We start from the raw sequence: 21,495 nt of genomic DNA, 5'->3' as shown, positions 1-21,495 counted from the left end.
TTTCAACTTAGAACTCTAATCTAGACTAATCCTCTCATGAAGGCATTAATCTCTACACTAATCCACTTTTAAACCAAATTCTCATTTGTGAAATATGACCTAATGAGCATTAAGAAACAGTTCTAATATGTCATTCATGCATTGAACAAATCATTCCCATGATGAAAAAGGCATAAACCCTTAAGTTAGCTCATTCAGGCATTTCATCAAACACCTTGTGGGTGGAGAAATGCCTAAGTTCTAGATCAAGCTTATAATGAGAGATCTAGCATTAAGAGCAGCTAACTAAGGAAATGAAATGAGAATCTAGACCCTAAACATCACAAATCAAACATCTAAGCACCCTAATCTACACACCTAGAAGTTTAAAAGATGACTACTCACTAATCATGAAGAACACATCTAATCTTTTGCAAGAGATGATGTTAATCATGATTAGAAGCAGAAATGAGATGATAAGAAATAGCTTTGGAATGATCAAATCCCTTCGATATCTCTTTATCAAACTCGGTTTTACACTAAAAAGGAAAGAGAAACAAGAGAAAAACAAAGCTTCCGTCTTGGAAAAAACCCTAAAAAGCATATATAGTGTCTCTTGCCGACCGGGTCAGCCCAGAACAAACTGGGTCCTGACCCGGCTTTGATGGATAGTGGTGTGGTTTGCCACGGTCAGATGATGCTTGGACAGACCGTGGCAAACTGACCGTGGTAAACTGATAGTGTCAAAGTTCTTGGACAGATTCTTCATGATCAAGGTTGCCATGGCTTGATTTACACCATGTCTAGTGGCCGTGTCTCTTCTTTTCTGGGTTTGGGTGATGAAATTCTTGGATTGCCACGGTCTAGTAGCTCTTGGTCAAGCCCCGTGGCAAGTGGTCGTGTCAAAAGCCGAAGGTGAGTAAAAGTTGCCATGGTCAAGTCCTAGACCGTGGCATTCAAACCGTGTCAAAACCCGAATGCTTGTAAAGTTCCTCCCAGCCAAGTGTTTGTTTGCCACGGTCAAGTGTAGACCGTGGCATGAAGATCGTGTCAATCGCCGAAGGTGTGTAAAAGTTGCCACGGTCAAGTCCCAGACCGTGGCATTCAAACCTTGTCATGTCACTTAGCTCGCATCATTCAGGGCTGTCCGGACCACTCCGCATTCCGGAGAGTGTAACTCATAAGATACTTGTCCGAATTGAGTGATTCCGGTTTCAGAGGCGATAGGACTCATATATCTACAACTTTGGTGAAGGAAGCTTCGGTGCTTGGGAAGTGCAAGGCTTCCTGGAGGGCTCATCTTCGCAGTGCATTTACACGATCAGAGAGAGGCGTCTAGACATGTGTCCATTCCGGAGACCGTATCTTCCCGATAATAGATACGAATTGAATGATCTTGGACGTTCTGGAAAGAAGCCTCAAATATCTCTGATTCTCATGAAGGCCCCGGAAACCGAATCGGTCTGGAAGTGCATCGTCATTCGCATTCTTCGGAGCTCATCGGCTTTGTCCAAAACGGCAGCGAGAGAGGAGTTTCTTCCGACGAGCTTGACTTTCTGCTCACGCGTCCGAATTCCATGACTCCACTTGTTCTGGAACCGTGATCTAATCTACTCAAACTTTTATGAAGCCCCCGAAAATTGAATCGGACCGGAAGGTTCCCCGGACAGGCGATCATTCAGGAGTATCGGATTGCTCCGGAATGGATGCGAGAGTGGTCTGTCTTGCGGTGAACGTATCTTTCCTCTCAGTGCTCAAAATGCCCTGATTCAACCTGTCCTGGGTTCTTGACTCAATTATCTCCAACTTTGCTGAAGACCCTGTAAGCTGAATCGGCCGGCAAGAGCTTCCGGTGACGCGATTTCGGAAATGTATCTGCACCAGGGATTTTTGGCCGAGAGACTTGACCGCGGTACGTGTTTTTGGCCGAGAAAGCTACCCGCGGGAAGGATTTTGGCCGAGAATCTTCGGCCATCAGTACATTATTTTGCCTAGAAACCCAAAATTGCTCCTTTTCACCATTTTTGATCATTTCAACTCCATTTCTTCATCTGAATCACATCCTCCACTCCAAATAAGCTCCAAAAGCATCTGTTTAACACTCCAAACCATGCAAAACTCTCTTGAACCTAATGCAATCTCTTAAGTCCTAAAACAATGCCTAAAGACCTAAAATGTATGCAAATGAGACATAATTTGGACTAGAATATGTACATTAAATGATGCAATTTATGAATATATCATTCCCCCACACTTAGTTCTTGCCAAATCTCTCAGCTCCTTGATGATGGAACTTAGCACTCAATGAGACTTGCCCTTGTCGCCCTAAACCTAACACTTTCTGCTACGTTTGGTCCAAGGTGGCTTCTCAATCACACACAAAAAGTTGGCTTGAAAGAAGGATGGGTTCAGGGTGAGGAAAACTGATCTATCATGCAGATTCAGCTATTTGAGCTAAGGAAGAGGATGGTAAAAACAGGATTCTAGCTCAAATATGTATATTGGTATCCACAAGCTTATTCAAACAATGCACCAAATGATAATTTCAAGTCAAGTTCAGGGTTTTCACTTATTAGAGTTGAGTTCAATTGAAACTTGCTTCTCAGATTCAAATCGTTTCAGACTTTGCAAGCACAAAAAAAGATTCACAAGCATATTCAGTTCAAGTTCTCAAAATGATGTACTCTCTAGAAAACCTATCATTACTCCCTGCAAGATGCAGCCTACATGCATATGCAATCTAGACTCAATCCTAAAAATGAGAATGCAACTACATGATCATTTTTTTTTTCTGAAAATTTTTCAGATTTTTCCATTTTTTTTGTTTTTATATGCACTTAAATGAGACTACATGAATATGCAACTAGAATGTGACTCAAGACTATAAGTGTAAAATAAGAAAAGAGAAAACATGATTAGTAAAAGATGAAACTCTTCCCCCACACTTAAATAACACAGTCCCTTGTGTTATAAAAGCATGCGAAAGGAGTTAAAAACAAATCAAACAAGTAAAATGCAAAATGGAAAAGAAGAACTACATGCATATATACAGAGTTTTGAGTGTTTACCTCAATCACTGAGGTCTGATCCCAGGTAGTGGGATGGGTTGGAGGTGGAATATGATGGATTTGAGTATCTAGGTGGGCTGCTCTCAGGTGAGTCTGGTTGGAACGCTGTGGCCGGGTTCACCCAATCTTCTTTTCCTGGTGGTAGCACAAGGTCACGAGCAGCTGAGCTTTCTCCCACATCTTCTCTTGCATCTTGTTTGGGTGAGGTGGCTGGAGCTGTGAGTTTCTTCACCTTCTTCTTTAGCTGCCTAACACAGTCAACTAGCTTGTTGATCGTTTTGTCTTGCCATTTGCACCATTTCTGAAGGGTGTTAACTCTGGAATACAGCTTCCTTGTGTGATAGTCAGGCTCACCCCAAAAGTAAGGATCAAAGTGATACCTCCCTGCTCCCATCCTTCTTTCAAAATCTCTTGGCTCCTCATTCTCACAACCAGCGGTCCTAGTTGTGTCCTCCTCTTCAACTGGCTCTTTACCCTTAGAACTAGCGGTTCTCTTGCATTTGGGAATTGGAGGGTGAATGGCTGGGTTGTAGAGCTGATCTTTTAGGACAATAAAGGAGACATTGTGCCTTTCTGTGAGAGTGGTGATGGCTGGGTGTGGCAACAGAACATGAACCTTTTCATTTTGCAAGAGCTTGAAGGTGTACAAGAAGTTTTCACCATTGCTTTCTTTTAAAAACCCAACCTTGGTGAGGGTAGCTTCATCAATCAACTCAGGACTGACCTCAACATCATCAAAGACAAAACATCTTGCTTTCAGAATCTTTGTCACTAGCCATCCATTGTGCAACTTAGTGAGCTTCTTTCTTTTACCCTCACTCCAAGCAATGTCCTTGTATATCAGCATTTGGCGTGCCAAAAATGCACCACTAGATGGGATATAATGTGGGAGGTGAAACTCTCTCTTGCTCTTCAAGTGACTGATGAGAGGATGAAGACCCATACCCAGTAGCTCCATGTCAGCTAGATGCACCACTCCATCATTGTGCTTGGTAAAGAACATTTGGCAAAGCACCTTGTGAGCATAGCGGATTGCTGGGTTTCTTATCCATGAACTCTTGCATCTTCCTCCCCTGAAGCTCCCAAAAGAAATTGTATCCCACAAGTCAGTAATCATGTGATCAGGGTATGTAAACTTCACTGTCAATTCTTGTGCAGGTCTTGGAAAAGCAAAGATCTTATCTAGTTCCTTGAAACTTACATGGTATTGTGTACCATCTATTGTGAACTCTATGTGCCCAAGACCATTTCCCTCATTGATTCTGTCATCTCTTGGGCCATATCCACAAACTTGAAGGGATGCAAGGAACTCCTGTGTAACACCATCATGAGCCACATCTCTCATCTCAAAGAATCCACCAAATCCCATGTTGTTGAAAATGAGCTGAACTTCTTCAAGAATCCCCATCTTTCTCAGCAGCTCCATATCAGGGAACTTGGTTTGCAGCACTTTTACACCCCTGAACATAGCAAAGTAGTCATCAAAAGTTGGTTCTTTGTCCTCAGAACTTGTCTTTGCTTTCTTAACCCGCTTCAATGCTGTTTCAGGATCACTCTCTGTTCCTTCTTCATCCTCAGCCACAGCCACCTCTTTTCCTGCCCTGTGAACAACCTCAACCAATGCCAGCTCTTTACCAGAAGTCTTTGAAGTAGAGGCCTTTGTTTTCTTTGGTGCAGCAACCTTCTTTGTTTTCCTTTCAGCTGGATCTTTTGGCTTCCTCTGTTTCTTTTGTTTCTTGAAAACCTTATGCCCAAAAGGCATAATCTGATCCTATGAAGCTCCAGCTTTCTCTTTTTTAGATTTCTCCATGGCTGCTTGTCTTTTTGTTCCTGCCATCCTGCATTTTCTCAAACAGCTGTAAGCACCAAAGCAAGAGAACAACAAAAGTTTTCCAAATTCACCAAGCTCATGTGTGGTACAAATCTATTTCTCTTGAAAAGAATGTATTTTAAGCTGATTAAAAACTCAGTAAACTCAAAGCAATGTGATATGTCTATATTTTACATCATTTAGATTGCATTATAAGTCCTCATCATGTGTTTTCTCATGTAAATTGAGTCTTTAGGCGTCAAAATAGGACTTAGGGCTTGCATTAGGTCCCAAAGAGTTTTGCATGTTTTGAAGTCTTTATCAGGAGCTTTGGAGACCAATTGGAGCCTAAGAAGAGGAACAGAAAAGAAAACGGTGAAGAAAAGGGTCAAAAATGGTGAAAACCGCTTGGAGGAATTTCTCGGCCAAATCGCGTACCGGCTGGTCGGAAACCTCGGCCAAAATGTTTACCGAATGCTCATTACCGGCCAAAAACCTTACCGATCGGCCAGAATCAAGTATCGAGTGAAAAAATACCACGGGACAAGTTTTTGACCGAGGCAAGGATTTGTACGACCAAAAAGCTTACCGCGGTACACAGCCCTCGGCCATTTTCCTTACCGCGGGAAGGTTTTTACGACCAAAAGTTGTCCTTGCCCGCACAATTCAGAGATCAGCAATCCGGGGAAGCTTCCGGTCCGAATCAGTTGGCGGGGTCTTCATCAAAGTTGGAGAGAATCAAGCAAAGATTCCAGAGCAGTTAGAATCATCCTATTCGGACCAGTTAGGAGAAAGATACAGCTTCCGGAAGATGCACCAGCATTACGCGCATCCGAGAACCGAACGGCGGATTCCAAACATCACGGCGGACGGAGCCTTTACGGACCAAAATAGCCTGCCCTGTCTTCATCAAAGTCTGAGATCTATGAAGTACCTTCTCAGAACAGTTGGAATCTCTCAGTTCGGAGCAGGGGTTCAAAAGATAAGGTCTCCGGAGTTCACATTGGTTCAAAAGCTTATTTTCCGGTGAATCCGATGCGGTGCAAAGATGTGAAATCCAGGAAGCCTTCCACTTCCCAAGCTCCAACAGTCCCTTCACCAAAGTTCGAGCTTGTTGAGTCATCTTGACTTTGGAACTGGTTCCAGAGCAATTGGAGTCGTGTGCTGAAAGTTACTGCTTCCGGAATGTGACATGGTCGATACAAGCCTAAATGAGTTGCGATACGCGCTAAGTGTTTTCACAAGCCTCGGTATCTTTACCTTGGCATCACTCAAGTCGAGGCTCATATCTTGGAAGTATTCTGGACTAGACCTCGTGCCAAAGCCTTGGCATGATTAGATCGAGGCATGCATATGTAAGAACTGAAGCTGGAAACGACTAAGTGGTGAAAGTACACCTCGGTGTAATGACCTCGGCGTGCATGCCGGACTGTGTTCTCCCAAGCACCTCGACATCATGACCCCTCGACATTTTATCCCGAGGTCCCTTGTCACGAACCCAGAATCAAGAACAGAATGGCTCAAGAACACACACGTGAGGATGGATCAAAGACTAGGGTTCATGCATGTTCTTGACGTGTTCTTCACGAGATCTTCATCTGGATCCTGACTCACGTGCACACCTCGGCATGAAGACCTCGGCTTCACTTTCCGACACACCGTGGCACTCACCCATCAACCCAAGGAAGCGGTTCAGTACCCGGTTTGTTCCGGGCTGACCCGCGACACTTTCCCTTTACTATAAATACATTTTAGGACCAAAAACCTAATCATCTTATCTTTTATCTCCATTTACGTTTAAGAACTTGCCTTTTTTGTGAAACCAGACTAATCTAATCCGATATCTTGTTTTTGCATCTGAATCTTGTTCTTTCTTTATTCTTCTTTTATTATCAGCATTAAACTCCTAATCATGACCAGCTACACGTCTTGCAAAGGACTTAGTGAACTCGTTATGATCAGTGAGTAGTCGTTTAAGCGGCTTTAGATAAGTAGATTAGGGTGCTTTCAAGATAGATTAGTGGGTTTAGGTGTCTAGTCTTGCATGTTTCATTCTTTAACCGACGAGATCTCTAGGCTGGACCCAAGCATATCACTTGAGGTTCAGATCTGAGGCATATCTCGCATCAAAAGTGTTTGTAGAAATGTCTGAACCACTCGGTTAAAGGTTTAAGAGTCTTTCATCGCGAGAGTGATAGTTTGTTCTCTTAAAAGACATATTTGAACTGAATCTTATTGCTGATTGATTAGTGCTTCTCAAAAGACATTTTGGTATGAAGGAGGATCAGCTTAGATGTTTGATACTTTCATGAGAAGATTAACATGCCTTGAGTTCAAAGTTAAATGAAATCGCTTGACAAAATAATTCATTAACCCATTAGTTTAGCTTGGAAGCACCCGAGTCGATTATCTTGTCTAGAGTCTCTTCCCTTATCGCATATTATCATCATCTGAATCACCTGTTTGTTGTTTGCATCTTGATTAGTTTAAATCTCTGCTTTTATTTAATTTTATTGCTTATTTGCCTGTTAATCATCGTCACCAAACTTTTATCTTCTTGTCTTGACTTAAGTGAACAAAATGACATAGGCTAGTGTCTCGTTTACAAGCTTGGTTTGACACCCCTTATACTACTTTGACAAGGGGATTGATAACCCTTCTAAGAGCCCCAAAACTCTTAGTAATCACAATGGCAAGAAGCAATGCACACAAAGAGTTCAGCTTGAAGCACAATTCTAAAAAAAAATCGATACACTTGATGAATTTCAAGAAAAAAATTCTCAAAAATTCCAAGAACAGGTTATTCTCAAGCAAGATCCATGAAATTCCTATCCATTCTACTTGCACAATACTCACAAAATGATTCCAAGGTATCAAGAAGCCCATTAAAATCGATTCCATTTGTTTTTTTTTTCTGTTCATGAACAGTACACTAAATCATGGAAAATGTGAGTTTTAACAGACTAAATACCTTGGAATATTCAAGTTTCGAGTGAAAAACGAATGTGCAGGAAGAAACTAGACAGGATTACGAGTTCAATGCAGTTGGAATTTCTCAATTTGATGCAGGAACGAGAGAGATATGAAAGTTTAAAGCTCAAGAATGGAGAGAAAGGAGCAAACTCGCGATGAAGAAGAAGGAGAGGTGGGGAACAGCTGCCTTGGCTCGTCCTTTGACCGGTCAACATCCGTACGGTCAACATATTTTCAAAATTTGGTCGCGCCTGGTTGACCGTGGCACGTGACCGTGTCAACAACTCGTGTATGCTTCCTTTTTGCCGCGGTCTTGGTGTGTCCGTGTCTTCAGACCGTGGCAAATCCCGTGCATCGCCTCTTTTCCTTTCTCTTGCCACGGTCAAGTGTTCTCCCCGTGGCAATCTCAACCATGGCAATGTCAAACCTCGGTCAACCTTCTTATTCCTTGCCACGGCCAACCCTTTAGCCCGTGTCCTCTAGACCGTGTCATTCTCCGAGCATCTGCATCCTTTCTTCTTGCTTTGCCACGGTCTGGTCCTCTCTCGTGGCAACTAAACCGAGGCAATCTCCGAATGTTGCTCGTTCCACCTTCGTTTTGTGATAGTAGGAATTTTTCAATCCTTGATCAATTTCTCAACTACTCATGTCATTGTAGCACTTGAGGTATCAATCCAAATGGAGAGATTCTAGACACTAGAACTATGAAGATCAATTCTTAATCCAAGTCTAATAAGCAGATGAGTTGGTAACCAAAATTATCTAAAAGCATATAACAAAACAAGCAAGAACAAACAGTAATTAAGAATTAAAAAAAGCAAGAGAAACTAAACAAACACTCAAATTCAAATAAAAAGAAAGCTAAACCTCTAGATGTGATCATTGATTAGGGTGCTTTAAATGTGAATTCATGATGCTAAGCAAACAATGCAACACTTGCAAATCTTTAGTCTAGACTTCCAATTCAGATTAATTCATTCTCATGACAGAAATCCCTTTGTTAATTACCAATTCAAGACTAATTCCCATTAGTGAATAAGCAGTTAACAAGCATAAGGTTCCAAGTCTAACATGACCAGACAGCCTCTTTGTGCATCAAAATAAGAGCTAAGAAAGACTGAATCTTATACAGAAAGATAAAGCAAGCATCACATGATCTCAAATTCCAATTAACTTTGAACTCTAATCTAGATTAATCCTCTCATGAAGGCACTAACCTCTACACTAATCCATTTTCAAACCAAATCATCATTTGTGAAATATGAATCAATGAGCATTAAGAAACAGTTCTAATATGCCATTCATGCATTTAACAATCATTCCCATGACATTAATGCATAAACCCTTAGTTAGCTTTCATTCAGGCATTTCATCAAACACTTTTGGTGCATGAAAAACCCAGATTCTAGACCCAAGTGATGTGCAAGGATCTAGCATTAGGATCAGCTAACTAAGGAAAGGAGAAGAGAATCTAAGCTTAAACAATCATTAATCTACATCTAAGCACCCTAATCTACACACCTAGAAGCTTAAAAGATGACTACTCACTAATCATGAAGAACACATCTAATCTTTTGCAAGAGATGATGTTAATCATGATTAGAAGCAGAAATGAGATGATGAGATGATGAGAAACAGACTTAGATTGATTAAATCCTTGAGATCTCTCTTAATCAAAAACGTTTTTACACTAAAAAGGAAAGAAAACTAGAGAGAAACTAAGAGAGAAGATGATGTCCAGGGTTTTTCTCCCAAAAAACTACATATACCTAGTGCTAATGGACCGGGTCAGCCCAGGACAAATTGGGTACTGACCCGGCTCAGTTGGGTCAAGTGGAAATCCTGCGGGTCAGTCCAGTATGTCCCAGGTCGCACACCTAAGTCGCAGTAGATGAAGACTTGTCTTGTGAAGTCTAAATCGCCTTGTCTTAGCCGCACGCCTAAGTAGGAGTGTTTTGCGAGTGTTGCTGCGGCTTGGTCTCCTTCCTCTCCAACTCGCAGGGCTAAGGCGGTTTCTGGGGAATGTACAAACTGTGCGGGTTGGTCTCTGTTGCACCTAGGTCGCAGGCTCAAGTCGGAGTGATTTGCAAGTGATCGTGCGGCATAGTTCCAGGCGCGGCTAACTCGCATGCCTAAGTCGCACGATTGTGGACTTAGCATTTCTCTTGCTCTTGAGCTTCAGACCTCTTCCAGTGATAGTTTACCCGCACATATCAACTCGCAGCATCAGCATTCAGGCGTTCATCTTCAGGCCTGCGGGTTAACCAAGTCGCAAGACCATCTCGCAGCATCCAGAGCAGCTTAGACCACTTCGCATTCCGGAGAGTGTAACTCCTATGAGACTTGTCCGAATTGAATGATTTCGGTTGCAGAAGACAGAGGACTCATTTATCTCCAACTTTAGTGAAGGAAGCTTCGGTTCTTGGGAAGTGTAAGGCTTCCTGGAGGGCACATCTTTGCAGTGCATGTACACGACCAGAGAGAGGCGTCTAGACATGTGTCCATTCCGGAGACCGTATCTTTCGGCTCATAGATCCGAATTGAATGATCTTGGACGTTCTGGAAAGAAGACTCAAATGTCTCTGGTTCTCATGAAGGACCCGGAAACTAAATCGGCCTGGAAATGCACCGTCCTTCGCATCCTTTAGAACTGATCTGCTCGGTCCGGAATACCTGCGAGACTGGGGTTCCTTCCGACAAGCTTATCTCTCTGCTCACGCGTCCGAATTCCACGATTACACTTGCTAAGAGACCGTGATGCAATGCTCTCTAACTTCTATGAAGCACCCACCGTCTGAATCGGACCGGAAGGCTCCCCGGACAGGCGATCATTCAGGGGTATCGGATTGCTCCGGAATGAGTGCGAGACCTGTTCGTTTTCCGATTACCATATCTTTCAGTTCCGTGGTCCAAATGCCTTGATTCCAACTGTTATGAACTCTTGACTCCATTATCTCAAACTTTTATGATGACTCCGACAGCTGAATCTGCCGGCAAGAGCTTCCGGTGACGCGATTTCGGAAATGTATCTGCACCTGGGAATTTTGGCCGAGAGACTTGACCGCGGTACGTGTTTTTGGCCGAGAAAGCTACCCGCGGGAAGGATTTTGGCCGAGAATCTTCGGCCATCAGTATATCATTTTGCCGAGAAACCCAAAATTGCTCCTTTTCACCATTTTTGATCATTTCAACTCCATTTCTTCATCTGAATCACATCCTCCACTCCAAATAAACTCCAAAAGCACCTGTTTAACACTCCAAAACATGCAAAACTCTCTTGGACCTAATGCAATCTCCTAAGTCCTAAAACAATGCTTAAACACCTAAAATGCATGCAAATGAAACATGATTTGGACTAGAATATGTACATTAAATGATGCAATTTATGAATATATCATTTTGCCACGACCTGGTTTCTTCCCGTGGCAATCCCCTCGTGTCAAACCCCGAACATTGGACATTTCTCATTGCTTTGCCACGGCCACATCTTCTTCCCGTGGCAACTCGTCGTGGCAAACCCTGAGCACTGCTCATTCCATCTTCATTTTACCACGGCCTGGTATTGAACCCGTGCCTTGTAGCCGTGTCAAAATTCGAGCCCGAGCTTTTGTTAACCTTTGTGTTGCCACAGTGACCTTCATGTCCGCGTTTCATGGCCATGGCAAGAACCGAATGAATGCTTAGTCTTCTTTTCTTTTGCCACGGTCACCTTTCATCTCGTGTCATCCCACCGTGGCAAACTCCGAACCAGGTCCTCTTCTCATTGCTCTTTGCCACGGCCGTCTGTGTTCCGTGCCTTTTACCCGTGGCAATCACCGAACTCTTGCTTCTTTTACCACGGCCAGGCCGTGAGGCCGTGATTCATTCCCCGTGGCAAAGCAAAAAGGCTTGCCACGCCTTGTTCCTGACCGTGGCTGGTGACCATGTCAAAGGCCGAGCACAAGCTTGTCTCCATTCCTTCATCTTTTTGTATCTTGTATTCACTTTCCAAGGGTTTAGACTCAAACCTATAACCTGTAGACACTAAACAAACCCATCAAAACATCCTAAAACATAAAAAGAAAGAAATCAAAAGATCAAAAGCATATTTACAAAGGATAAGCTTGGGTTGTCTCCCAAGAGCACTTTGTTTAAAGTCTCTAAGTTTGACTTTGGAAACCTGTTTAACAGGCTGGTGGATCAAGAAGGGGAACTGATGTAGCTTCCTCCTTCTTTTGTGAAACCAGATAATGCTTGATCCTCTGGCCATATACCACAAAATCTTGCCCATTCTTTCCTTCTAACACAACAGCTCCATATGGCCTCACCTCATGAACTTTAAAGGGACCAGACCATCTAGACTTAAGTTTTCCTGGAAACAACTTAAGCCTAGAGTTGAACAGCAACGCTAGATCTCCTTCCTTGAACTCCCTCTTCAAAATCTTTTGGTCATGCAGAGCCTTGGTCTTCTCCTTATAGATCTTTTAGCTTTCAAAAGCCTCAAGCCTAATCTCCTCAAGTTCATGGAGTTGCATGACCATTTTCTCTTGAGCTGTCTTGATATCAAAGTTCAGAAACTTAAAAGCCCACATATCCTGGTACTCCAACTCAACAGGAAGGTGGCAGCTCTTCCCATATAGCAGATTGAAAGGTGATGTCCCAATTGGAGTTTTAAAAGCAGTCCTATAAGCCCACAATGCATCATCTAGCCTTTTGCTCCAATATTTTCTGCTTGAGCTAACAGTCCTCTCAAGAATTGCTTTGATCTGTCTATTAGATACTTCAACCTGGCCACTAGTTTAAGGATGATAAGGAGTAGCTACCTTTGTGTTTCACTCCATGCTTTCTCAGCAAACCCTCCAAAGTCTTGTTCACAAAATGAGATCCTCCATCAGAGATAACAACCCTTGGGACTCCAAATCTTGGGAAGATAATGCTCTTGAACAGCTTCACTACAACCTTGGAATCATTGGTAGGGGAAGCAATGGCCTCAACCCATTTGGACACATAGTCCACAGCAACAAGTATATACTGATTCCCATAGGATGAAATGAAGGGCCCCATAAAGTCAATCCCCCAGCAATCAAAGATTTCAACTTCTAGAATTGGGTTTTGAGGCATCTCACTCCTCTTTGATATGTTCCCATGCCTCTGACAGGCATCACATGCTGAAACAACCAACTGAGCATCTTTGAACATTGTGGGCCACCAAAACCCACTCTAAAGAACCTTTGCCACAGTCTTGAATATTCCCATGTGACCTCCGAAAGCTGAACCATGACACTCTTGCAAGACGGGTTGCATCTCCTCCTCAGCAAGACATAGAGGTAGGGCTCATCCCAATGGTATCTTTGAACTTCTCTGAAGAACTTCTTCCTGTGGTAAGCATCTAATTCAGGTGGTTCCACTCCACAAGCAAGATAGTTCACAATATCTGCAAACCAAGGCATCCTCCTCTCTTGAATGCTGTCCACTTCTTCAAACTCCAAATAAGAATGGAGCACCATCAGTGATTCCTCAGGAAGACTGTCATTAAGAGGCACTTCAGAGTTAATTCTCAGCCTAGAGAGATGGTCTGCAGCTCCATTCTCTATACCCTTTTTATCTTGTACTTCCATATCAAACTCCTGAAGTAGAAGAACCCATCTCAATAGTCTTGGTTTAGCATCCTTCTTGGTCATCAGATACCTGAGGGCTGCATGATCAGTATATACAATGACTTTTGATCCCACCAGGTAACTTCTGAATTTATCAAAGGCAAAGACTATTGCCAACATTTCCTTCTCAGTAGTAGCATACTTCTCTTGTGCAGAGTCAAGTGTTCTACTAGCATAGTAGATGACATGAAGCTTCTTATCTTTCTTCTGGCCAAGTACAGCTCCAACTGCAAAATCAGATGCATCTGTCATAACCTCAAAAGGAAGAGACCAGTCTGGGGCTTGGACAATTGGTGCACTGACTAATGCATCCTTGATCATCTTGAAGGCCTCTTCACATTCAGCATCAAAGATGAAATCCACTTCTTTACACAACAGCCCTGTCAAGGGCCTGGCAATTCTTGAGAAGTCTTTGATGAATCTTCTATAAAACCCTGCATGCCCAAGGAAACTCCTTATCCCTTTGACCGAAGTGGGAGTTTGCAGGTTCACCATTACTTCCACTTTTGCTCTGTCAACCTCTATGCCCTTCTCAGATATCTTGTGCCCAAGAACTATTCCTTCCTGCACCATGAAGTGGCATTTCTCCCAGTTCAACACCAAGTTATGCTGCTCACATCTCTCCAAGACCTGTGACAAATTAGAGAGACAATCTGAGAAGGAGGAGCCATAGACACTAAAGTCATCCATGAACACCTCCACCTTCTCTTCAATAATGTCAGAGAATATATGCATCATGCAACGTTGAAATGTGGCAGGGGCATTACAGAGACCAAAAGGCATTCGCCTGTATGCAAATGTGCCATAAGGGCATGTGAATGTTGTTTTCTCTTGATCTCTTGGATCTATGGGAATTTGAAAAAATCCAGAGTACCCATCGAGAAAACAAAAAAGGGGTGGTTTGCAAGCCTCTCTAACATCTGATCAATGAAAGGTAAAGGAAAATGGTCCTTCCTAGAGGCTGCATTGAGCTTTCTATAGTCTATAGTTTTAGTATCTCCTTCTTAACCACTTCCTTAAGGTTGGGGTTAAGTCGTCGTTGATTCTCAATAGAGGACATAGATTGGTCCTCTAGGTGGATCCTGTGAGTTCAAATGTCAGGAGAGATCCCTCTAATATCAGCCAAAGAATACCCTATGGATCTCCTGAATTTTTTTATCTCACTAAGCAATGCACTCTCTTGATCCTCTAATAGGCTATCATTGATGATTACTGGATAAGTGGAGTTTAAACCCAAGAAAGCATACCTGAGCCCTGTTGGTAGAGGCTTGAGCTCAACAGGGGGTGCATCAGCCTCATTCCAATCCTGTTCCAAGCTGCTTTGGTTGGTGTCTGATCCTTTGACAGCAAAAACCTCAGATCCACTTTGTTCCAGCTCCAAAAACCTTGTCTCAGGACCCAGCTCTCTTGCATTGTCCAAATACAACGTGTACCCTTCACTTGCTTCAGCTAAGAGCCCATTGTCTCCTTGTTCTTGAGTTGAGCAGCTTGAAGAGGATCCTCAGTGTTCTGCTCCTCTAGCAACTCATCAGCCAGCTGATCCATTGTCTCCACATAGAAACATTGACCTTCAATGGTGGGTTTCTTCATCATCTCATTCACATCAAACTTGAGCTTTTCAGACCCAAGTTGAAGCTCTATAATCCCACCTCTCACATCAATAATAGCTCCTGCAGTTGCTAAGAATGGCCTGCCCAAGATTAAAGGATCAACTGGTTCTTCATCCATTTCCAGCACAACAAAATCTGTTGGAACCTCAAAACCACCAATCTTAACAGGTAGATCTTCCAACATACCAACAGGCAATCTAACTGATCTATCTGCAAGGATAAGAGAGATCCTTGCAGGTTTGAAGACTCTAAAGCCCAGCTTCTTTGCTATGGAGAATGGCATCAAGCTGACTGATGCTCCTAGATCACAAAGACATCCACAGAATAGAAGAGGTCCAATGGCACAAGGGAGTGTGAAACTCCCTGGATCAGTTAACTTTCTTGGAATGTACTTCTTCTGAATGAGTGCACTGCATTCATGACTTAGTACCACCATGCCTTGAAGCTCTTTTGTTTTGTTCAGAATGGCATCCTTCAAGAACTTCCCCATCTTTGGCATCATTAAGAATGCATCAATGAGAGGCATAGTGAGTGGTGTCTCAATGTGTGCCTTCTCAAATACAGTTCTTGCCTTGTCCACTAGTTGCTTCTTGAATCTCCCTGGAAATGGGAGCTTGGGTTGGTATGGAGGTGGTGGCACATATGTCTTCTCTGGTTCAGGTTCCTTTGCTACCGCTTTACTCTTTTCTGTGCTTGGTTTCTCAGCAACTGGATCCTCTTTTAAGGCTGCCTCCCCCTCAGTTTGATCATTGTCCTCAATGATCACATTGTTGTTCTGAATACCAGGTAACTCCTTTCCACTCCTCAGTGTAATGGCCTTAGGATATTCCTTGGGGTTGGGTTCGGGTTTTCCAGGTAGGTGACCTTGGTTCCTTGAGCTTGATGCCTGGTTTTGCTTCAGTTACTTTATTTCCTGCTGCATAGCTGCATTCTGACTTGCAAAGATCTGTTGACCCTGAAGTAGTTGTTACAGAATACCAACCATATCTGTCCCCATCTGTGGCTGCTGCTGAACCATTGGTGGCTGAAACTGTTGTTGAACCGGCGCTTGCTGTTGGAACTGTGGTGGACCAAACCCTGGTGGTGCCTTTTGTTGTTGCTGTGAGTTGAAACCAGTACCCTGAAATGGCTGCTGTTGCTGACCAATACATTGATTCTGAGCAAACTGATTCTTTTGTTGAAAAGATCCTTGAAAGTTGTTCTTGGGAACAAAGTTCTGTGGAGCTTGAGAATTGGGATACACCGGGTCTGTGGGTTTGCTACATTGGTGTTCCTGTAAGAAAGGTTTGGATTGGCATTACCATACTGATATCTCTGGAACCTCTGATTCCCAATGTAGTTAAGCTCCTCTTGGGTAAGACCTTCTTCACTTATGTTCTCAAAGATTTGAGAAGGTTCCTCATATTCTCCAACAAAATGCAATGGCTTCTAAGTGGTGAATTTCTGCTTGTCTAATTCACTTCTCAATTCCTTTACTTCTCTGCTGAGCCTCTGTTCTGAGCTTGAACCTTCAGATCTATTTGATCTGTCATAGTCTTCACCATAAGTATCATTGCTCAATGCTAAGTTCTCCACTAGCTCTAAAGCAGCATGTATCTCTTTACCCAGAGAGTTTCCATTGGAAGCAGTATCCAGCTGGTTTTTAATCTTAGGAAGAGCTCCTCTATAAAGTGTGCTGAGAAGAGAAGCCTCACTAAACCCATGGTGTGGGCATTGGTTTGTGTAGCTCCAGAATCTCTCATATGCTTCACCAAAACTCTCATTACTGTGCTGAGTGAAGCTAGAGATTTGGTTCCTCAGTTTTGCAGTTCTTGATGTTGATAAGAATTTAGATAAGAAGGCTTGCTTGCATTGCTCCCAAGTTTGAATGGAGCCCCTTGGAAGATTCTTTTCCCATTGATGAGCTTTGTCACCAAGACTGAAGGGAAATAGTCTTAGCTTGAAGCTATCTTCTGAAACTCCATTAATCTTTGTCAGATTACACACCTTATCAAATTGATCCAAGTGTTCCAAGGGATCTTCCATTGCTAACCCATGCCTTCACTTCAAAGTTGTTTTTTTGCACAGTTGGTGCCTGAATACCAGCTCCATACTGATGAGCATTGGCCCTGTCATTCTTGACCAACTCCATTACCAGCTCCATTACCCTGAGCCTGTTGCTCCTGAACCGGTTGTTCTATATCCACCACGTGCTCTCTTTGTTCTTCCATGTCAGCCTGATCAACTTGTCTTCCACGCCTGTCCCTTCTCCTCCTTGGTACCAAAAGATTAATGTTGTCGTTGAGAGGGAAAGGTGGACCACAGCTTCATGATCTAGACCTGGTGTTCATACACCTGAAATCACAAACAGAACTTGAAAGTAATCAGTAAAAACAGGAAAATAAGCACTTGATCTCAAGAACAGATCAGAGCTTAATGCTAAACAACCACAATTTGGTAACGGCGCCAATTGATAACTAAGAGTTTTCAAGGCTCTTTATAGAGGTTATCAATCCCCTGTCTTGTAGTACAAGGGGTTTATCAATCCAGATGTGGTGTTAGACACTAAACTATGTGATCAAGTTCTTAATTCAAGCAAACAAGAGTGGTTTTGATTATCTAGAGACAACTACAAACTTAAACAGGATTAAAGACTAATGAAATGATTAAGCAAGAACTAAACAATGACAAATGATGAGAATGTATGAATGATGATGCGAAAGGTCTTAGACATGATAGTGGATTAGGGTGCCTTCAGTGATAAGCTAATGAGCTAATGAATCATATGATCAAGCAAACCATTCAACATAAACATCTTTAATTAAGTTAATCCTCTCATGAAGGTATTAACTCCTATGCTAAAATAGTTTCTATCCCAATGAGTTAACAAGCATTAAGAATCAGTTTAATCTGTCATTTAAGCACATAGACAATCATTCCCATGATGAATAACACTTAAACCTCTAACAACTTTGGTTCAGGCATTTCATCAAACACTTTTGGTGCATGAAATGCCCAGAATCTAGACCACATATGATTTGTATGGATCTAGCATAGAGAACAAGTTGTAGAGAATGGAATATGCATGATCTAACCCCTAAGCTCACTAATCTACCACTTAATCACCCTAATCTACATATCTAAGACCTTAATATGGGATTACTCACTAATCATGATCAACACACTAGATCCTTTGCAAGATGTGTTGTTAATCATGATTAGAAGTGTGATTTGATGATAAGAAATGATGGAACAAGATGAAAAGAAACTTCAAATCGATATTAAACTCTAAAAACAAGGTGTATCAAGTTGTCTTTCACAAAAAGGGAAAAGAAACTAAAAGTGGATAAAAGGTTCTCTCCAAATTAGAAACAATATATAAGTGTCTTGGGCAAACCGGGTCAACCCGGAACAAACCGGGTACTGACCCGGTCTTGGTGGGTGAAGATGGGTTTGCCACGGTCAAGTGTGTTCTTGGTGTGGCCGTGGAAACCTGACTGTGTCAAAGCTTTGTTCGCGTGTTCTTGGCTGCATTTTGATGCCACGGTCTAACAAGCCTTGTCCAAAACCCGTGGCAAGTGGTCGTGTCAAACGCCGAAGGTGTGTAAAAGTTGCCACGGTCAAGTCCCAGACCGTGGCATTCAGACCGTGTCAAAACCCGAATGCTCGTAAAGTCCTTCCCAGCCAAGTGTTTGTTTGCCACGGTCGAGTCCCAGACCGTGGCATTCAAACCGTGTCACAACCCGAATGCTTGTAAAGTTCCTCCCAGCCAATTGTCTGTTTGCCACGGTCAAGTGTAGACTGTGGCATGAAGATCGTGTCAATCGCCGAAGATTTGCAAAAGTTGCCACGGTCAAGTGTGGACGGTGGCATTCCATAGCGGCATGTTTAACTTAGTCATTCAGGGCTGTCTGGACCACTTCGCATTCCAGAGAGTGTAACTTCTGAGATACTTGTCCGAATTGAGTGATTCCGGTTGCAGAGGACAGAGGACTCATATATATCCAACTTTGGTGAAGGGAGCTTCGGTGCTTGGGAAATGGAGGGCCTCCTGGAGGGCTCATCTTTCCAGTGCATTTACACGATCAGAGAGAGACGTCTATACATGTGTCCATTCCGGAGACTGTATCTTCCTGCTCATAGCTCCGAATTGAATGATCTCGGATGTTCTTCAAAGAGGACTCAAATGTATCTGATTCTAATGAAGGCCCCGGAAACTGAATCGGCCTGGAAATGCACCGTCCTTCGCAATCTTCAGAGCTCATCGGCTTGGTCCAAAACAGCAGCGAGACAGGGGTTTCTTCCGACGAGATTAACTCTCTGCTCACGCGTCCGAATACCATGATTCCACTTGCTATGGAACCGTTATCCGATCCTCTCCAACTTTGATGAAGCAACCGCCAACTGAATCGGACCGGAAGGTTCCCCGGACAGGCGATTTCGGAAACGTGTCTGCACCTGGAGATTTTGGCCGATACAATCCACTCGCGGTACGCGTTTTGGCCGATAAGATCTACCCGCGGTACATGAAAATGGCCGGTAAAAACCTTCCTGGTACGCGAGAATGGCCGATAACCTCCAAAAACACAAGTTCATCATTTTTCAAGCCTTGATCACCATTTCACCTCCTGGATTCATCTTTTCAGCTCCAAATACACCTGATAAACACTCAAAACATGCAAAGACTCATTGGGACCTAATGCATCTCCTAAGTTCTAAAACAAACCCTAAGGACCTAAAATGCATGGAATAAACCATGATTTGGAATAAATTATGCAACCTAAATGATGCAAATTATGAACATATCAAAGAGACATGTATCGTTGAGCAACAGTGCTAAGGGTCGGCGTTTTAGCCAGTTCCGGTGAGTAACGACGACGACTGCAAAACGGGGGATAACGACGACGGCTGTGATGGCAACGACGACGGCGCAATTTGGGGAAGACAATCGGAATTCTGATGTGAAATCGATTGAACGTATGTAAAGCGCAGCACTGAAAACCAATAATTCCCGAGAAGATGTAAAAGAGATTACTAAATCGCCGAAGACGAAATTTTAAGCCCCCGTTTCGCACAGGAATCCCAGTTTTTAGAACGTCCTCGATGCCTTCGGCGATTTAGTAATCAGCCTTCGATTCTAACCGGAGCTGGATTCGGAGTCCGGAAGCCCCGATTCCCACTGGAAACATAATAATAATATGGATATATCCATAACCTCAATAAAGAAGATAGAAATATGGATGTAAACAAAATAGTTGCATTTAACGGATTTAACCATAATCGAACATCCATTATTAAACATCCACTATTAAGCACATATACAGTGGTGCCGATAGCATAATGGAAGTATCCATGATAATAGATAGCACACACACAATTGATGGCTATCACCTGATGGAAGTATCCATGCTATGCAATAACACGCATATGATAGCACTTTTGCTCATTTCAATTCCCCACAGTACATTTTTATGTAAATATAGTATATACATAGCCACTTGGGTTTATTTGACTCTAATCCACAAACGAGCAATCATTGTATAATGGATATATCCACGATAGTCATTATATCTTTTAGGATACAGCCACACTAGGTTATCCATTATTAACAATTCTAGATCATCGTCTGGCCCGATGAAGTGGCCACAAAGTCAGTTTGTGGGGGGCCTTACCGTATCTACAATAAATCATAATAGATAGCACACACACAATTGATGGCTATCACCTGATGGAAGTATCCATGCTATGCAACAACACGCATATGATAGCCCTTTTGCTCGTTTCAATTCCCCACAGTACTTTTTTTTGTACATATAGTATGTACATAGCCACTTGGGTTTATTTGACGCACATCCACAAACGAGCAACCGCCGTATAATGGACATATCCACGATAGTCATTATATCTTTTAGGATACAGCCACACTAGGTTATCCATTATTAACAATTCTAGATCATCGTCTGGCCCGATGAAGTGGCCACAAAGTCAGTTTGGGGGGGGCCTCACCGTATCTTCAATAAATCATCCACCGTATGATGGCTATATTCACAAAGACGTTACGTGCGCGTATCCACAAACGAGCATCCACCTTATAATGGCAATATTCACAAAAACCGTTTGTATTTACACGTTTATAAACGAGTATATTGTAACGACAAAAACCGTTTATATCCACAAACGAGCATCCACCGGATAATGGCAATTCCCCACAGTCCATTTTGATGTACATATAGTACATAGCCACTTGGGTTATTGTATGTAAATCCGTACGCGTCTAGTCCTAATGACTCTGATATCCATTTGTGAATGCCATAGTCATTCACGAACTGATATGGATATATCCACCAATGTTACCCAAATACGTGTTTGGTTCAATATGCGTCCATCCACACCAAGAATCCACCGGCTAATGGCAATACGTGGCTGGTCCTAATGTCTCT

General features: G+C 42.8%; 1 non-coding gene across 1 annotated transcript; it reads left to right on the top strand.

The window, feature by feature from the left end:
* The first annotated feature begins 16,772 nt into the window (after positions 1-16,772).
* Positions 16,773-16,879, top strand: LOC112086281. Its single transcript, XR_002899403.1, has one exon. It is a non-coding gene; the product is annotated as a small nucleolar RNA R71 (small nucleolar RNA).
* The last annotated feature ends 4,616 nt before the right edge of the window (positions 16,880-21,495 follow it).

The sequence above is a fragment of the Eutrema salsugineum genome, unplaced genomic scaffold (genome assembly GCF_000478725.1).
Source record: "Eutrema salsugineum unplaced genomic scaffold, Eutsalg1_0 scaffold_21, whole genome shotgun sequence".
Lineage (NCBI taxonomy): Eukaryota > Viridiplantae > Streptophyta > Magnoliopsida > Brassicales > Brassicaceae > Eutrema > Eutrema salsugineum.
This window is presented reverse-complemented; position numbering and strand designations above follow the sequence as displayed.